This window comes from Pinus tabuliformis, chromosome 6 (assembly GCF_031772625.1).
Source record: "Pinus tabuliformis cultivar Carrire ecotype Pingquan chromosome 6, CPIR1, whole genome shotgun sequence".
NCBI classification, from domain to species: domain Eukaryota; kingdom Viridiplantae; phylum Streptophyta; class Pinopsida; order Pinales; family Pinaceae; genus Pinus; species Pinus tabuliformis.
Window position 1 is genome coordinate 1,394,578,053 of NC_142292.1, and position 21,108 is coordinate 1,394,599,160.

The window sequence follows — 21,108 nt, forward strand, 5'->3', positions numbered from 1 at the left end:
TTTAGTAATTGCAGTTGATTTTCTTAACTTAAGGAAACTACTGCAGTTGGTTTCCATAAGTTAAGAAAAGCTGCAACTCCATAAATCAAGGTAGCTTTTGTGTTAAATTAATGGAGCTTAACATTCTCCCACTTGGTCCATACTTCCAAACTTAATGTCTCAACTTAAAAACCATTGACAATCTTTATTAAGTAATAGATACATGAATCATGGCGATAAGTCCTCTTATGACGAGTATTATCTTCCATGTATTACTATGCATTTATTCTTATTATAATTTATGTGGTAACAACATCTTAATGAATAAACCCTATGTTTATTCTTGGTCCTTCTTAAATGAATTTTCTCAAATCAACTTAAGGTGCACATAAATATGAGAAAAAACATCACAATAATTAAGAATTTCATTATCATTGTCCATACAATGAAAAACTGCATAATGGAACCAAGTCCCATATTCAATACATGATCCTTGAAATTAACTGTGGCATGCCCTTAGTCAAAGGATCATTGATCATTAACTCAGTGCTGTCGTGCTCAATGACCACTTTATTTTCTTTAACACGTTCCCTTATAGCTAAAAACTTAATGTCGATGTGTTTATTTCGACTCCCACTATTTTAGCCATAAAACCAGCATCTGAATTATCACAATATATTCTCAATGGCTTAGATATAGAATCCATAATTCTAAGCCCAGAAATGAAATTCTTAAGCCATACACCATGTAAAGCAGCCTCAAAACAGGAGACGAACTCGACTTCCATAGTGGAAGTGGCAATCAAGGTCTGCTTGGCAAATGTATCCTGATGTTGATTTGCGTGAATCAACACATTCAGCAAAGTCAGAATCTGAGTAGCCAGTTACTTCCAAGTTGTCCGTCCGTCTATACATAAGCATGTAGGTACCTCATTACTTTCTTTGCAGCTCTCCAGTGGTCTAAACCTGAATCACTCTGACATCGTCCCAACATTCCTACATTAGGCTTCCGACAGCAGAAGCATATGGAATGTTCTTCATTTGTTTCCTTTCTGAGTCGTTCTTCGGGCATTGGTTCAAATTGAACCTATCACCCTTCACAATGGGAGCTATACTTGGTGAACAATCCTTCATCTGAAATCTCTCTAAAATTTTATTAATATAGGTTTCCTGGGACAGACCCAAGATGCCTCGAAATCTGTCTCTATGGATCTTAATGCCAATGACATAAGATGCCTCACCTATATCCTTTATATCAAAACTTTTAGAGAGGAATTGTCTCACCTCATGTAGCAAACCCTTATCATTGGTTGCTAGCAAAAGGTCATCCACATATAAAACAAGAAAACAAATTTTACTCCCACTAACCTTCAGGTATATACATTGACCCATAATGTTTTCTACAAAACCAAAAGAAGAAATTACATTATGGAATCTCAAATACCATTGGGAGGATGCTTGTTTTAAACCATACAATGACTTCTTGAGCTTGCAAACCAATTGCTCACCATGACTAGAGGGGAATCAATGAAGATGTGTTATTCATGAAGAAGTGTTATCAATCATTAATCTTTTAGTGCCAGTGTGAACATGCATTGAATCATATGTGACTTTGTTTTGCAGTAAAGACCATTAGACAAAATACCATTCCCAACATAATCAGATTTATAGAATAGACTGAAAGATTCTTCTGAAAAGTTTAAGGAATATCCAAAAGGTACAAGCCTTGAAACTGAGATCAAGTTTCTAGAAAACTTGGAACATAACAGGTCTTTTCTAACTCCAAAACAAAACCACTACTTAAAGTTAAATAACATGTTCCTATAGCTTCCACATGCGAGCCCATCTTGTTTCCTGATAAGATGCTTTGCTCACTTCCCACTGGCTTCCTTTGGTTTTGCAAACCTTTGCAAGGAATTCGAAATGTGAATTGTTGATCCAGAATCAATCCACCATGTGTTAATATTAACATTAACCATATCAGATTCACAACAACCAAACGAGATTACTTCCTCAAGTTCGGGAATGTCAGAACGAATTTCAGAGAAATTTGCAGGTTGTACTACTGCATCAAAATAAAGAATCACATGCTTATGTTGAGGCTTAATAAACTTTCATGTTTTACCAATGTAAAACATGGTAAAAAGAATTGAATCAAATGACATGAAAATTGCCTGTGGGCTAAATTTTCAATTCAAACAGATTCAATAAAACTTTATGAACTTTCACGTTTTACCAATGTAAAACATGCTAAAAAGAATTGAATCAAATGACATAAAAATTGCCTGTGGGCTAAATTTTTAATTCAAACAGATTCAATAAAACTAATAAACCTTCATGTTCTACCAATGTAAAACATGGTAAAAAGAATTGAATCAAATGACATGAAAATTGCCTGTGGGCTAAATTTTCAATTCAAAAAGATTCAATAAAACTTTATGAACTTTCACGTTTTACCAATGTAAAACATGCTAAAAAGAATTGAATCAAATGACATGAAAATTGCCTGTGGGCTAAATTTTCAACTCAAACAGATTCAATAAAACTTTATGATCTTTCACGTTTTACCAATGTAAAACATGCTAAAAAGAATTGAATCAAATGACATGAAAATTGCTTGTGGGCTAAATTTTCAATTCAAGCAGATTCAATAAAACTTTATGATAAAACTTATTAATTCATAACTCCTGTGGGTAGGTTATGAAATTTTATCCTAATTAATCACATAAATATAATAAAAATTCCTGTGGGATAAAATTTATTATATTCAGTGTAATTAATTACAATTTAATGTCTAAATAATCTTTATGTGATCTTGCCAATCAATTATAATTTTATTTAATAGATTAAAAAGATATGTACCATTCGGCTTAAAATAACCTTCCTATTTCTCAGTTAATCGGACCCAGAATGCGGCATCGTTTTGTCATGTGGCTTTTGGTGAAGAAAACCTAAAAATGGTTGAAAGGTGGGAAACCAGTTATGACGGTTGCAGTTGGTAAATATTTAACAAAAGTCCCTTTTTTAAAGTTGCATTGAGAAATATGCTCTTGACACGAGTTCCTTTGGTAAATTTATATGCCAGTTGCAGCGTCATCCCTTGTCATGTGTTTGCTGGCTACCACAATGAAAATCGAACCCTGGTAATTGGCATTGTTGATAATATACAAACACATTGCCGTCAGAAACACATTACCGTATTAGAGACAAGCGTAATGGTTGATAATGCAAAGTTTTCACTAGTGGTCGCTTTTGTATAGTTGTAACGCCTACTATGGGGTTTTCGTCAGCGGTTTTGGATGACAGATGTAAGGAATGGTCATGAATAATCGTAACATACCAATTGGTATATAGGCTGTAAACATCGAATAGGTATATATGGATGCTAATTCTGTTGACAATCTAATTAACATGGACAAACTCAGATCATTGATTTGACATTTGAAAGTGAAGGGATATGTCTTGGGAGACTGAACAACTTAGTTGTCTTTGCAACTTAAGTTTCTATAAGTCGTTTAAAGATTGAATTTCTGCAAAGAGAAGTGTTCGATTTGGATTGATGTGATTACTATTTTGAAGACGAGTGCTTTGGAATTTTGAGTCAATCCGTTTTTTAATACCATATTGTATGGTTTGTTTCGTTTGGTATATATTTTGATATATATATTTTGGTTATATATATTTGGTTATAACTTTGGTTATAATTTTGGTTATATGTATTTTGGTTACATAACTTTAGATGATTTTATAAATATATATTTAAAATAAATGGAAAGGTCATTATATGACTTGATTCATTCAAGAATGTTCATGACATAAAGGTTCTTACCAAAGTTTCGGGTATGAACGTGAAATGGTTGTGAAGTCTATTCTTTTTAATATGAGTCATGTTAAAGGAAATAGTTCATGCATTCTTAAATATTTCAATATTTCAATATTTGAAATAATTTAGTCTTTGAATATTTCAAATTTGCAGTTTTGTTTGCAAATTGTTTAGAGCCCATTTTGTAATTGATTTAAGAATTAGTCTTAAATAAATTATGGGACAGTGAGACTAAGGAATGTAAATTTGATTTTAATTCCATTTATCTTGTGAGCAAAATAGCTTGTTTGCTGGTCTATTTTGTTGTTTTATAAACTTAAGGACGGAGCCTGAAGTCAAGCCAGCTAGTCTTCGAACTGCATTTGCATAGCAAATGCAAAGTAGATCAAAGCTGATTCAGTCAATCTCCGGGTTAAGTTTATAAATTGAACAATCAATTTGTAGTCATTTTCGGTAATGCTGACTGCTTTTGATTTTGCTGGAGAATTATTACACTTATATGGAGTTTATTAAAATGTCATTTTGACTTACTCCTTTCAGTAAACATTATTTTTCTCTCTCGTTAAGTTTTGTTTATGCAACAAAATTAATGTCTAGTGATCCATGTAATTTTAATTAATTAGAGAGTAGCCACAGCATCTTTAATTAAATAAAATTATATATTGATTGGCAAGATCACATAAAGATTATTTAGACATTAAATTGTAATTAATTACACTGAATATAATAAATTTTATCCCACAGGAATTTTTATTATATTTATGTGATTAATTAGGATAAAATTTCATAACCTACCCACAGGAGTTATGAATTAATAAGTTTTATCATAAAGTTTTATTGAATCTGCTTGAATTGAAAATTTAGCCCACAGGCAATTTTCATGTCATTTGATTCAATTCTTTTTAGCATGTTTTACATTGGTAAAACGTGAAAGATCATAAAGTTTTATTGAATCTGTTTGAGTTGAAAATTTAGCCCACAGGCAATTTTCATGTCATTTGATTCAATTCTTTAGATATTCTACAATTTTAACAATGATTCTGCATGCGGAATAAACTCAAGGAATCATTAAACCTTATTGCTCAGGGATACGAGTTACCTCCAGCCATTGGTGATGCATTGAAGTAGGCCACAGTCCACAAGCTTCTCCTTCAGCACTCCAGCTTCTGTCCAGACAAAAGAACACAAAATTCTGAAGGCACTTCCGAGCTCTGCTATCTCAGCTAGATGGTGTAGAACTGAAGGGGGTTTTGAGATCTGAGCTTGGGGACCAACAGATGAACATATAGCTAAGCTTCCATCAAGCTTCTAAATGCTATGTGTTAGAAAAACCACAAATCAAGGTAGAGATGAGATCAAAGTAATGGACCACTTTAGTAGCTCCCAATTATTAATTTAGTAATTGCAGTTGATTTTCTTAACTTAAGGAAACTACTGCAATTGGTTTCCATAAGTTAAGAAAAGCTGCAACTCCATAAATCAAGGTAGCTTTTGTGTTAAATTAATGGAGCTTAACAAGAAAAAGCAAGTTTATATATGTGTTTATAAAAAAAAAGCGGATTAATATATGTATATATAAATATGTAGAGGAATCTCATGAAAACATAAAGTACAAAGATAGAATTTTATTTATAATAACAATAACAATAATATAAAATAGAGAAAATTACTACATGTATATATAAATATGTATAGGAATTTCATGAAAAGTAATGTTAAATAAAAGTACAAAGTGGAAAAATAGTTTTATTTATAGAAAAGTAAATAGTAGATAAAGCATATGGTGAAAACTTTCACTATAGGAGTTTGTCAAGTAGAGATAATTCTTGTCAAGTTTAGACACAAGATGTGTAAATGGTTGAAGCTAATACATATTGTCGGTAAAAAGAAAAAGACTAAATACTCTTACGATTGTATGCTCCATGTAAATATGTTGTGTAAGGGATAATACATTCATAATACATAATTATTAGTGGAAGAACACATATATAATTATTATACTGCTTAAGAGTTTTATTATGTTTATTGATTTTATATATATGCAAACATCATCATCATAATAAAAAGCATCTTTTCGAAGAATGCTAATTTTTTTCCACGAACCACTGGACCATGCCAAAATGAAGCCTTCAAGAATTGAATGGTTATGGAGAATTGGATGGACACACAACCTTTGGAGAATTCAATGGACACGCACTGAAGACATAGATATGAAACTGGAAAAACTATTAATTTTATTGTTATACCCCATGTTGGGGGACATGTGTCCAGAGGAGGCGTTTTCGTTTCAAAATCAACCCACCTTTCAATAGTGAATCCACTTTCCAAAATAGGTTATGTACATTTTACAAAGCCACAATTTCAATGAACTAAATTTAATTTTCATTAATCTTCATTGTGTGAATGAATCATTAATGGAATAGTAAATTTTTAATCATAATTTAGTAAAATATTAATTTAGAAAAGTTTAATCATTTGATTTAAATATGCAAGAAGTTATTTTTTTCAATTTTATCTTTTGGTAATGAGGAGAATATGCCAATATTTTTATTTTCAGTCATTTCATTAGAATCTGTAAATAAAAAATGATTAAAATACAAATTGCAATTAGAAAAACCTACACCTATTACATAAAAGTATTTTTATATCCACACCTACACCTATTACATAAAAGTATTTCTATATCCATTTTATATCTATATATTTGATTTAATAAAATCAATTTTTATATATAAAAATGAAATAAAATATTTTAATAAAAAATTTATTTTATTTTTAAAATATTTTTAATTTATTTTGTGGTTATATATTTAATTTAATTAACCCAAAACTTCCTATTTCAACATGATGATAAATACATGATAAATAATAAATAAAAATAAATCAAATTATATTTTCTCTTTTTTGGGAACATATCATAATAAATAAAAACAAATCAGATTACATTCTTATTTGGTAAAATGTACTCAGGACATGAAGAAAACAGATTATATTTCTTCCCATAAGAATATGATTCCATTGCGATATAAAGATCTTTATACTGTCGGAATGATGGTTGTGGAGCTCTGGCGATTCGGCGCTCTGCTGCACTCACCCCTGACCTGATCTTCCCTGCGCGCCTGCGCCTGGCAGCGCTGCTGCTAGGCTTGCGCCCTCCCTCTGCTGATTCCCTCTTCGTCTGGGGCCTCCTGCCCTTCTCTACCTTTGGGCCTCCTGCCCTTCCCCGTCCTCGGGGCCTCCGCTGGTGCTCCGCTTGAGCCCTTCGATCATGCCTGAAATGGATCCTCCCTCTCAAGAACAGGAAGATCTGGAAAAATCGTTCGCTTCTCTCATCCCGGAGAATGCTGCTGGGAAAATCCGCCCTACAGCTTCTAAGTTCATCAAGAAGCTAGATGAAATCCCGGAAGTCTCGCTTCCTCCTACCCTCCCGAGGAGAGCTGCAGTTGCCTTAGCAGAACGTGGCCTGGTCGGTCAGTTCACGGGATTATGGCCTTCTCCTCGCTCAGTTCAACGTTGGGTCGAGAGAAACTGGAACTCGATGGTGCAAGGAAAAATAGCAATCAGGTTCTGTGGGAGGGGGTTTTTCACCTTCCTTTTTGAATCAATGGAGGACCGTAATCTCATTTTCAGGAACGGCCCCTATTTCATGGACTCCAGGGGCCTTTACCTTAACAGATGGACCCCTGATTTTGATCCAGAGATGGACGTCCCCAACGCTGTCCCCGTTTGGGTTCGCCTGCCTCATTTGCCGCTTCATTGCTGGGGAGACGAATCAGTGAAAGCCATAGGGAATGCCGTAGGGAAATATATTGACAGGTCTGAACCAAGGGAGAACATGCATGCCTGTGCACGGATATGTGTCGAAGTAGATCTGGGTAAGGGACTGCCGGAAGCAATCAAACTCAAAGTTGATCAGTGGACGCACATACAGCAAGTGGACTACGAGCAGCTGCCATTCAAGTGCAAGGTATGTCACGAATATGGGCATTTTGCCAATAGATGTAGTAAATCTAAATCAAATGTTTCCGAAGGCAATGTAGAAGCTCCTGAAGAAGCTTGGGAAATAGTCAAGAAGAAAAAATCAAACCCCCCTCCAGGCACATCCTCAAAGCCCACCACTGAAACCCCCTCCCCCCCCTCCCAACCCTCTGGATCTGGTCCTTCCTTCCCTTCCTCCTCCAACCCCTTTGAAACCTTGTCTGCAGAGGAACCCCCATCCCCCCCCCCATCCCCGAGAGGCCCCATGGTAACCCCTTCCCATATCTCTCCCCCCCAGCCCTCCCCTCCCCCAACAGTGGAAAGAATCTTAACCAGGAACAAATCAAAGGAAAACAACCTCTCTACCGACCCTCCCAGAAAAGTTGGAAGGAAATCTAACAAAGAGATAAGGGATGAGAACGCTGCAAAAGAAATGGCCACCGGGACCCAACAACCAATGGACACATATCTAGATAAGACTAAAGGAAGTGGAGAAAAGATGAAAGAGAAAAGCGGGGCTCACAATAAACAAGGTAAATGATGATTTTGGTCTCCTGGAACTGTAGGGGGATGGGCTCCTCCCTAAAAGCAAATGCAGTCCGAGATCTTCTCAAATCTGAACATCCAGACTTTCTCCTTCTCCAGGAGACCAAAATCACGGAACAGGAATTTCAAAATAGCATGAAAAGAAGCAGAAGTTATGTAGGAATAGCATCGAGCGCAGCTGGCGCCTCAGGAGGCATAGGGACAATATGGGACAAAAACAAATGGAAACTTAAAGACCAAAGGCAGAACAGATGGTGGATAAGATCAGACATGCAAAATATAGCCACGACAGAAGAATACTCAATATACAACATCTACGCACCCAACCACTATAGAGATAAAGCCTCATGTTGGGATTCAATCACCTCAGATCTAATGACTGCTCAGGGAAGGAACATCTTCCTGGGAGGCGACCTAAATCTTATAAGGAACGCTGATGAGAAGCTGGGAGGAAACTTCTTTGCTGACCCCTCAAGAGACTCTTTAGAAGAAATTATTCAAGCTCATAATTTAGTGGACATACCTCCGCAAAATGGACGTTTCACTTGGTCGAATAAAAGAACAGGCAGTAATAACATAAAGGAGAGGCTAGACCGTATCCTGGCTCAAGAGAGAATAGTGGCAAATTACCCAAGTATCCAAAGCAAAATTATTCAAGGTTACATTTCAGATCATAAACCAGTGGCTTTGACACTGGATAAAGGGAAAAACATGGGACCGCTTCCTTTTAAATACAACAAGGCCTGGGACAGCAGCGAAGAATTCAGAAGCCTGATAAAGGAACAATGGGCAAAAGAAATTTCGGGCTCTCCTCATTTCATCTGGGAAGCTAAGCTCAAATTTCTCAGGATCGCCATTAAACAATGGGCAAGAAATCATGCAACAGAGGAAGGCAAAAAAAGAATCGACCTCCAAGCGAAGTTGGAACAATGGAACCAAGAAAAAGAAAGAGGCCAGGATACAGAAGAAGATCAGGCCAAAGAAAATGAATTATATAAAGAGCTGTATAAACAGAACAGAAGGGAGGAGGAAGAGCAAAGGCAAAAGTCTCGCTGTCTTTGGCTCAAATCCGGAGATAAAAATACCTCTTTTTTTCACAACAGCCTTAAACTTAGGCGAGCAGGGAATCATATAGAGAGAATAATGATGGAAGGAAGAGAACTTAGAGAGCAAGAGGAAATAAAGGATGCAGCGTCCCGGCATTTCCAAGCTCTCCTAACAGCTGATCCTCAATATACGGAAAATCCGGATTTCCTTAGCATAATTGAAAATAAAATCTCAGAAGCTCAAAATGCCGAGTTGGATAAGGAGATCACGACAGAGGAAATAGAGTGGTCAATCTTCAGCATGGCTTTGGACAAGGCTCCGGGCCCTGATGGGTTCACAGTGGCATTTTACAGAAACCATTGGGAAATTATCAAAAAGGATTACACCAGAATGGCAAAGAATTTCTTTACGAAATGCAAAATGGGCAGCAGCATCAAATCTTCCCACTTAGCCCTCATTCCCAAAGACCCCAATCCCCAATCCTTTGATAGATTCCGACCTATATCCTTGTGCAACGTCTCCTATAAAATCATCACCAAGATATTAGCTAACAGGTTAAAAAAACTTCTCCCTTCCCTCATCTCTGAGAACCAAGGAGGCTTCGTCCCTAGAAGACAAATAACGGACAATGTCATTCTTATTCAGGAGGCAATCCACAGCAGCATAAATAGAAAGGAAAGGGGCATGATCATCAAGCTAGATATGGCGAATGCCTTTGACCGAGTTAATCATAAATTTCTCCAGGCAGTCCTAAAGAAATTTGGCATCTCTGAGCTCTTCATCAGCAGGGTCATGGAATGCATTTCATCCACCTGGACAGCCCCCCTCATTAATGGCAGGCCCAGCAATTCCTTCAAAAGCTCAAGGGGCTTGAGGCAAGGATGCCCGCTATCCCCCTTCCTCTACATCATCATGGCCGAAACTCTAAGTATACACCTGGAGAATCTGCGCAAGCTAAAAGAAATAACAGGTGTAGACATAGTTCGGGGAACCAAGGGGATAAACCACTCCCTCTTCGCTGATGATACTCTTCTAATTGGAGGCGCTTCCAGTCTCATGGCTCGGAGGTTCAAGAAAACATTGGAACTCTTTCTTCAAGCCTCTGGAGGTAGGCTAAATAATAACAAGTGCATGATTTACACATGGAATGTCCCCAGACATATCATTCAGAGAATCTCCACAATCTTGGACATCCCTGCTCAAAGGAACTGGACACATTTCATGTACCTGGGGTTACCCTTAGCCAAGGAAACGATCAAAACTGAAATCTGGGTCAAGCTAATTGAGAAGCTGAGAGGGAAGCTTCAGAGCTGGGGAGTGTCTTGGCTCAACTTGGCGGGCAGAACAATTCTTATCAAGGCCATCCTTTCAGCTCTTCCAATCTATCAGTTTGCAACTACTCTCGCCCCGGCCAGCATTCATAAACACATGGAACTAATTATCAGAAGCTTCTTGTGGCAGGGAGGAAGGCAAGATTCAAAAAAGTTCAGCCTGGTAAAATGGGACCAGGTCATCCTTCCCTTCGAGAAAGGAGGGCTTGGAATAAGAATCCCAAGATTAGCTAATATGGCCATGGGCTTTAAATTGATCTGGAGAATCCTCAATGAAAAAGGAGCTTGGTGGACAGAGGTCATCAAAAAGAAATACCTGAACGGGGCCAACTCCAATATCCTTTCAGAAATCATTATTGACAGGCAGTGCACCCCAGTATGGAAGCTTATCAAAAAAACTCTTCCTCAATTCAAAGCCTGTATCTCAAGAGTCCCGGGCAATGGCAGAAACATCAACATTTGGGTGGACAGAATAATGGGCTCAGAAGCAAGGGAAGCTCTTCCTAATTTCAGGCCCTTGCAACGGTGGATGATAGAGGAAAATCTCAAGACACTTTATGACATCTCTTCCTGGGACCATAACAGTTGGATAGGCTGGAAGTCTATCCCCCTTCCTAACGACCTTAAGAATCTTTGGGATGATCTCAAGATATCACTCATAGGCTCAGCTCCCATTAACAGAATGTCAGAAGATAAATATGTTTGGGACTCCAACGGTGGCAGCTACACGGTCAAAGAGGGTTATAAAATTCTTCAAAATGTTTTAGCAATAAACAACTGGCCTCTCCACAAAGTGGCTTGGAAAATTGAATGCCTTCCAAAGGTAAAATTCTTCAATTGGACCCTCCTCAACAGCAAAATTCTCACTGCGGAAAATCTAAGGAAGAAGGGTATCCATGGCCCATCAATCTGCTGCTTGTGTAGGGCAGCGGAAGAAAGCAGTAACCACCTTTTTATAGAGTGCTCCTTTGCGAGAACTTGCTGGAAACTCATCACTAGCCCGCTGATCATAGGCGATCTCCCCAACCAGATCACACTCCTTCAGAAAAATTGGGGAAAAAGCTACCCTCATCCCAAAAAAGGTAAGACCCTGGCTAAAAGGTTGTGGAACAGCATTCCCCCAAACCTCTGCTGGCAGATATGGAACGCCAGAAACAAATGCATTTTCAATAATAAGAATCCCAGCATCTCCAGCACCTTGGCAAAAGCAATTGCGCTCATCTCAGAGACCATTGGAGCGAATGGAATAACCCATGTTGACTCGGAACCGGGAGACCCAAGAGAAAAAGAGTGGATGAGTAAATTCAGCTATGAAGCAAGAATCCAAAAAACAGTAAGCACAGGAAAAGGAAATTCTGATTGGAAGTTGAGAGGGACCAAAGAGGAAATCAGAGATTGGATACAAAACCAAAGGAGACCCTCCCTTCAATTCGACGGGGCCTCAAAAAACAACCCGGGTCAAGCTGGAGCTGGAGGAATCATCAGAGACCCCCAAGGAAAAACCATAGTGACCTATGAATGGGGATTGGGATCTATGTCCAATAACAAGGCAGAGGCCTATAGTCTCCTCCTGGGAACCTCTATAGCAAGAAAACTCGGCCTCCAAAACCTGCTAATTATGGGAGACTCTGCTATTATCATAGCCGCCATGATTTCTGGGAAGGATTTCAAGCAAATGGCCCTGAACAGCATCAAATGCAGGATTTTGGAAAATACCAGGGGAATAAGCGGGGTCATCTTCAAGCATGTTCTAAGAGGAAGCAATACGGAGGCAGATGAACAGGCCAACAAGGCAACAAGCAGACAGACAGGCCAGGTCAGAGAAAATGATGAAGTCTATGACAAAGCCATACCTTAAGCAATCCCACCCCATCCCCTCATCTCAGAATCCGAGTCACCTCAGGCATCATTCCCCTCGAAATTGGCTCTTCATCAAATCTCCTTATCCCCTCCAAAATCTCCTCGACTGCGCAAAACTGTACCTCAAAAGCCAAATCCGCCCCCCTGACTTGGTTCACATCATCTCACTCTGCCTCATCATAGAATATCATGCGTTTACAGCAGACATTTTCTGGCTTTGCGTTCGGGACCATCCCCTTTGTACCCTCTCCGCTCGCAGCAAAATCTTCTCAGGGGATCTCAATCCTTTCAAGAGCCGACCCTCTCAGCATTGGTTCAAGCATCTGAGGAACCTCCTTCTCCCTATATATAGCAGCTTGGGCCTCAGCGATCCCTCATTCTGCAGCGCTGCAAGGACTCTTCATTGCGCTCTCATCAAGCATAGGCTTCCTCCTGAAGCAGCTCGCAATCATTGGGAACTCGACCCTCGTTCCTCGACTGTGGTAATCTCTGGTTTATTTAATGCTGTTTTAAAATTTGCTAACGAGTGGTTTCTTGGTTGTAGCAGCGCTCCCCGAATCCCCCTGCTCCCTAGTTTTCTCATTCCTCCCCGTGTCTCTCCGCCCCTTCCTTCTCTGAACTATCTACTCCCTCATACCGCCTCCCTTCCTGGTACCTCCTTCCTCCCCGGATTTTGTCTGTCTCCCCTTTTTGCAGACTTTTTTACCCAGTTCACCAAGATGGCGGATCAGCAAGACCAGCCGAATGCTCAGGAGCCCGCCAATAATCCTTTAGACAGGATCTTCAACAACGAGTGCACTATGTGCAAAACGCATACATTCATGATCAATAGATTTGTCAAGCATTTCAATGAACTAAAGGACGATTATCAGGCAGATAGCAGATCGAAACGGAAGAAGCTGGAGAAGCGAAAAGCAGAAATTGAAGCCTTGAAGGAGAGGTGCAGCCATCTGGAGGAAGCCATAGAGCATATCAGAACTCTCACTCAGAGTTTTCAAGCGGAGGCTTCAACTAAAGCCAGCGCCAGGAAAGATCCCCTCCCCGATGACTCGGTCACTCAGAAACTTCCCTAGGAGCTATGGATTGTAAATTTTGTTGGTTAGGTGGTTCTTTTGTTCGGCAATATAGCCGTTACTTCTTTACTTTCAGTTATCATAGAGGTAGCAATGAGGAAAAAGGGTCTGCGCACCCGGTTTTGATCCTCATCGCCCAAATTTATCATGTCTATGTACTAGAACTCTGTATCTGAGGTTTTTATAATATACAAGTAGCCGATTCTGTTAAAAAAAAAAAAGAATATGATTCCATTGCATCGCATTCTTATTTAAAAAAATATATTCACAACTTAAAAAAAAGGCATTATATTTTCTTTTAATAAAAATATGATTCTTAAAATTCAATTTTTCATTAATGTTGTCGGTAAATATTAATTTATGAGAATGAATTTAATTTGTTTTAAAAAGTTTTGAAAATTACATTTATCAATGTTATTCTAAAACATATAAATATAATAATAATAATTTATTATTTAATTTTAAAGTTATATTGAAGATGTATGAGTTTTTTAATGTTTATAAAATAAGATATTTGTCCAAAAAATGTATATACTCTATTTTCTTAAATTTAAATTTATAAATTTTTGAAAAAATATTTACTTTATCATTAAATTTTGAAAATAAATATAAAATAAACAATTATTAAATGATAATGACGATATAAAATAAAAGTTTTATAAAGTGATAATAATAGTAATTATAATGAGAGTAATATTGATTGATTATATTTTAAGAAAGTAACTAATTATGAAATATTTTAAATATTGTCTTGATATGAAATATTGGACTATGGTTAAATTGTGATATGGACAACCATCGTCAACCATGGTTAGTCATGGTCAATAATTTTCAACCATATTTAACCATGTTCCAATGTCGCATTGTGAAAAATATTGTATCAATACAAAAATCAATCATGGTGAACCATGGTTCAGCATCATATTGTGACAAAGATTGTCTCAATATGTAAAACAAACATGGTCAACCATGCTTATTTTAGCATTTATAATATTTATCATAGGGTTTAAATACCTTGGTTTATAATATTTATCTTAGGATTTACATAGGATTTTCTCAATGTGAAATCAATCATGGTTAATCATGGTCCAATGTCGCATTTTCACAAAGATTGTATCAATACGAAAATCAATCGTGATTAACCATAGTCCAACATCGCATTGTGTCAAATATTGTATCGACATTACAATCAAGCATGGTAAACCATGGTCAAATTGTGACAAATATTGTCTCTTGGTCCAACGTCACAATGTGGCAACCATGGTCCAACATCATATTGTGACAAAGATTGTCTCAATATGAAAATCAAATATTGTCAACCATGACCAACCATTTTCCAATGTCACATTGTGCCAAAGGTTGTCTCGTTATGAAAATCAATCATGGTCAACCATAGTCCAATGTCGCATTGTGACAAAGATTATGTTAATATCAAAATCATCTGTGGTCAACTAGGTCAACAGTGTTTATATTAGGGTTTAAATATATATCGTAGGGTTTATATATCATGGGTTTATAATAAGATTTTCTCAATATGAAAATCAATCATGGTCAACCATGGTCGAATGTCTCATTGTGACAAAGATTGTCTCAATATGAAAATTAACCATGATCAACCATGGTCCAATGTCGTATTGTGAAAAATATTGTCTCGACATTACAATCAATCATTTTCAACCATGGTCATCCATAGTCAATAACCATGGTCACATTGTGACAAAGATTGTCTCTTGGTCCAACGTCACATTGTGACAACCATGGTCCAACGACGCATTGTGACAAAGATTGTTTCAATATGAAAATCACCCATGGTCAACCATTGTCCAACATCACATTGTGCCAAAGGTTTTCTCAATATGAAAATTAATCATGGTCAACCATAGTCCAACGTTACATTGTGACAAATATTTTGGCAATACAAAAATCATCCATGGTCAGCCGTGGTCATCCATGTTTATTTTAGGGTTTGTAATATTTATCTTTGGGTTTATATACCTTGGGTTTATAATAGGCTTTTCTCAATATCAAAATCAATTATGGCCAACCATGGTTAATAACCATAGTCACATTGTGACAAACATTGTCTTTTGGTCGAATGTCACATTGTGAAAACCATGACCAAGCATTCTCGAACGTCACATTGTGCCAAAGGTTGTCTCAATATGAAAAACAATCATGGTCAACCATAGTCCAACATCGCATTGTGATAAAGAATGTGTCAATATGAAAATCATATGTGGTCAACCATGCTTATTTTAGGGTTTATATACCTTGGGTTTATAATATTTATCCCTTAGGTTTAATATTATTCCCTTGACTTTTTAATATTAACCTCTTGGGTTTATAATATTTATCTAAGGATTTATATACCTTGGGTTTATATAATAATCCCTTGGGTTTATACTATCAATCCCTTGGTCCAACGTCACATTGTGACAACCATGGTCATCCGTCGCATTGTCAAAAAGATTGTCTCAATATAAAAATAACTATAATCCGCCATGTTTATTATAAGGTTTATAATAATCATTCTTTATTATTAATATTTTTAGTAATAATATTATTGAGCATCGGAATAAAAACTTAAATCAAACTAAATAATAATTCATTTCTTTAGGTCCTATAGACCAAAGTTTGGTCTCAGTGGACATTAACCATCATCATCATCATCATCATCATTATTTAATTAAATTATTTAATATTATTTAATTATTTAATAATAATAATAATAATAATTAAATCAATATTATTAAATAAAGAAATATTTATTAGAGTAGCATGATCCGGATTATTCACAGTATTATGTTCATTATGTCGACGTTTTGAACCCCAAAGGGGGTCCATCATTAGGACCAAAATTGATAGAATATGAATGATAGTTTTTTAGAGAAGAATCTTCCGACCAGAGTATATATAAACCTAGAAAATGATAAATTTTTATATAGAAGCCGCTTTACATATATGAATTCTCTAATTTTAATTTTAATTATTATATTTATTTTAGTTTGATTATTTTATTTTTAATTATTCTAGCTATACTCTGGTGGGAAGATTTTTCTCTCAAAAACTATCATTCATATTCTATCAATTTTGGTCCTAATGATGGACCCCCTTTGGGGTGTGAAACGTCGACATAATGAACATAATATTGTGGATAATTCGGATATGCTACTCCAAAAAATTACCACAGAAACTTAAAGTCTGAAATATTTATTATTAATAAATAATAAATAATATTTATTAATAATAATTATTATTAATAAATAATATTTGTTAATAATAATTATTATTAATAATTAATAATAACTAATAAATATTATTAATAATTTAATAATAATAATTAATATTTATTTATTAATTAATAACAAATATTTATTAATTATTATTTATTATAAATATTATTATTGAAATTATTTATTATTTTATTTGTATTTAATTATTATTTATAATAATAATAATAATAATAATTTTATTGTAATAATTTAGTTTTTAATATTATTTATTTATTTATTAATAGTTTGCGTGGTAGGTACAATTGAAGATTTAGATCTATATCAATTATATTTAATTAATTAAATAGGATTATGCTAATAATATATATCTCAAAAATAAAACGAGAAACTGTAATTCGTAACTTCTGATTCATATTTGGTATAGAATTTACATATTATTTGTATATAAATTATATGAATGATTGTAATTTAGTTTTTATTAATGAAACGGATGAAATCTTTTGAAATAAAATTGAAGTGTCCATGTTTTAGATGGTTTTCAGTTGGTTTATAGTTATTCCTCCGACCCCACTCCGCATTCTGTGGAACTCCTTTTCCAAAAATCTTACGTAAATGCAGGAAAGCTCTGGGATGCGTAGGATAAGCTTAGCATCTAGCCAAAAGCCCCAGAGACAACAATGGCAGTCTGAACGAATATTTTTAAGTACAGGGCAAGAAAGGTTATGGGAATCGCTATACGGCATCAAAATCTCTTTCCCACTTCCAGGAAGTGAAGACATCAGACCACATAGGGTTTTAATTATTGTGGTTGCCTAGTAACTTTAGTGCAATTTTGCTGGGTGAATCTGAGGTAGCCTTATAAATATCTAAAAGCGCAGAGTCATTGCCAAGATTCCCCTTGGCACTTCACAAACTCCACGGAAAGAATCTCTCACCATTTCGTGTGATTAATGATATTAGTCAGATGCGATAAAGCAAATGCAAGTAAAACAAAAAATTGGATTGGCAGTCACCCTTATCATTCATCTAAATGCGTAGAAGTCATTACCAAGATTCTTTTAAACAGGATTAGATACAGCCCCACCAGCACAATCTCTAACTATTTCATCCAATTATCAATTATGATCGACCAGCAGTTAGCCTCATATTCATCTAAAGGCTCACTGTCACTGCCAAGACTCCTCCTATTCACAGACCCCCACCAGTAGAATCTCTCACGGTTTCATCTAATTCTAAACTTTAAAGTAGAGGCCGATAGGATGTGAGAAAGGAAAAGATCTATCAGAAAAGCTTTATAATCATATCAAAGCGCACAGTCATTGACAAGATTCGTATCAGCGGAGTTGTATAGGACTCCACCCATGGAACCTATGATGATTTGAACTGACTATCAGTTCTTAAAACATACTTGAAAGAGAAGGCGGGTTGTATCTGTGAACCCATCTCGGTTCGATCCTCCCGTGATGGAATCCGAGCTGTCGTTTGCCCGCCTAACAAACAAGAATTTTGTATATATATATATATTCTTAAAATCGATTTTGACAATGGGGTCTATGTATATCTATTTATATAAATCGAATCTAAGAATGAGGTTGGTGGTCGTGTATTACATTAAGCCATTATAAACTCTAAATACCTAAACATAACTCTTCCATATGCAAGTGCCTAAACATACCTCTTCCATATGTCAAGTGTGAATCAGGAGATTTGAACCTCTTCATTACGATTCTCTCCGAACGATGGTGTATATAGCTTTAGTGACTGTTATAATATGAAACGGTATATGGCTTTTATGCAGCTATGGAGAATCGTTTGAATGGAAAAAGCTTTACTTTTTATGCATCATAAAATATAAAAAGTATAGTTGCTCATGATTTGGCAGAGTGTAAAGCAAAAAGTGATAGAATCTGCTTGTCTGGGAAGTGAGATTCCACAATAATAATTGGAAAAAATATCATTGATGTCGCAAATAGTTCAATTCTCCGTTCATATTTGTCAAGTTTATACATCGACTATGAAAATGTTCATAGATACCCATCTATCCTTGCGACTAAGGGAGGTACTCTAACTCCTATAAATACAATAGATCTCATGGAGCACAACATAATCTTCCCTTCATCCTTTTGTATCCTCTTGTTAGTTGTTCTCCTAATCTCCGGAAATGTCTCTAGGGAGTTGTAGACAAGATATGGCTACGCAATTGGCTAGATCTTTCGATGCCTGCAAATGGCTGCTTATTACTTTCACGCTCTTCATCTCACTATTTCCTCTGATCCAATGCAGGCATGTAACCAACTTTCCAGTACATGAAGTAGTTGGTGTAGGATTACCAGAGGAACCCCTTATTGGATTGAGAATACATCTTGTGCGTACAGATTCACCGCTTTCTCCATTCTCTCCAGGAAATATTACATCCACTGACCGTCTGAAACGAGCGATCAAACGCAGTCAAGACAGACTACAGAAACTGCAGAGATCTGTTGATGAAGTGAAGGCAGTGGAGGCTCCAGTATATGCAGGAAATGGAGAATTTCTCATGAAGATGGCGATTGGTACACCATCATTATCCTTTTCTGCAATTCTGGACACCGGCAGCGACCTGACATGGACGCAATGTAAGCCCTGCAGTGATTGCTATAGGCAGCCAACTCCAATCTTTGATCCTTCCCTCTCTTCCAGTTATAGTAAGGTCCCCTGCTCAAGTTCTCTTTGCCAAGCTCTTCCGATGTATTCTTGCAGTGGTTCAAATTGCGAATACTTGTATACTTATGGTGACCAGTCCTCCACGGAGGGTATCCTTGCTTACGAGAGCTTTACCCTTTCTTCTCAATCCCTTCCCCATATTGCGTTTGGCTGCGGGCAGGACAATAAAGGAGGTGGCTTTACCCAAGGAGGTGGATTAGTAGGCTTCGGCCGAGGTCCTCTGTCCTTCATCTCACAGCTTGGCCAGTCTGTGGGTAACAAGTTTTCTTACTGTCTCGTCTCTGTTACTGATCCACCTTCCAAAACCAGTCCTTTGTTTATAGGCCAGACCGCTAATTTGAAGGCGAAGACTTTCAGTTCGACACCCCTGGTTCAAAGCATATTGACGCCAACATTCTATTATCTTTCGTTGGAGGGAATCAGCGTTGGTGGCCAATTATTGGACATTCCCGATGGTACTTTTGATCTTCAATTCGATGGGAGTGGTGGAGTTATCATAGACTCCGGAACCACTGTCACATATCTGGAACAGACTGGATATGACGCTGTGAAGGAAGCAGTGATCTCATCAGTTAGTCTCCCGCAGGTTGATGGGTCTAACATTGGACTGGACCTGTGTTTTGACCAACAATCTGCCTCTTCAACTTCAAACTTTCCGACAATAACTTTCCACTTCGAAGGAGCAGATTTCAATTTGCCAAAAGAGAACTACATATATACCGATGGCAGTGGCATAGCATGCCTTGCAATGTTACCCAGCAATGGGATGTCAATATTCGGTAACATTCAACAGCAGAACTACCAAATACTTTATGACAACGGGAGGAACGTGCTCTCCTTTGCGCCTACTGTTTGTGATACCTTGTAACTTGTAAGCAAGAAGATATGCTATGGTGGCTGATGTTTGGTAAGGTTGTGGCTTTTCTCTATATATGTCTTGTAGTTTCCTACTACCGCTATAACAGTTGGACGCAACAAGTAAGAAGATAGGCTATGGTCCCTAGTATTTGCAAGGGGTGGAAATTCTATATCTATATATTTTGTAATTTCCTACTACTGCTGTAGTTTTATTTTGTAATTTCCTACTACTACTGTTAATTTGCTATATATTTTTAGATTGTATTATAAATAAATAAAGAACGTTGTTATAGCCTATTTCAAAATTCCTAAATCCAGTATCTGGTTACATGTCTGGAATAGAAATTTGAATGCGATCACTAGGATAACAAGGTGGACTAAATATTTCTCCTGTAAAGTTGGTTATGAGAATAATAGGAGGTTTTTATAATCAAAATATAGATATCTTATTATATGGATATATGCTTGAAATTGTTTTGCCTTCAAATCATTCAAGGTGTGGGCATTAGTGATAGTCAGGTGGGAATTTCTATTCTAAACAGATTCACTAGTCAAATTTAAAGATATTTACAGATTTCACCAATTTTTATAGTTTAAAAAAAAATTGACTGTTTTGTAAATTTTTTAATACCTCCGTCATACCACTACAGTTGGATTGTGTACTTACTCAATTCCAAC

At 36.6% G+C, this 21,108-nt stretch overlaps 1 pseudogene; it reads left to right on the top strand.

The window, feature by feature from the left end:
• The first annotated feature begins 18,961 nt into the window (after positions 1-18,961).
• LOC149263841 (aspartic proteinase nepenthesin-2 pseudogene) lies at positions 18,962-20,737 on the top strand (annotated as a pseudogene).
• Positions 20,738-21,108: the final 371 nt, after the last annotated feature.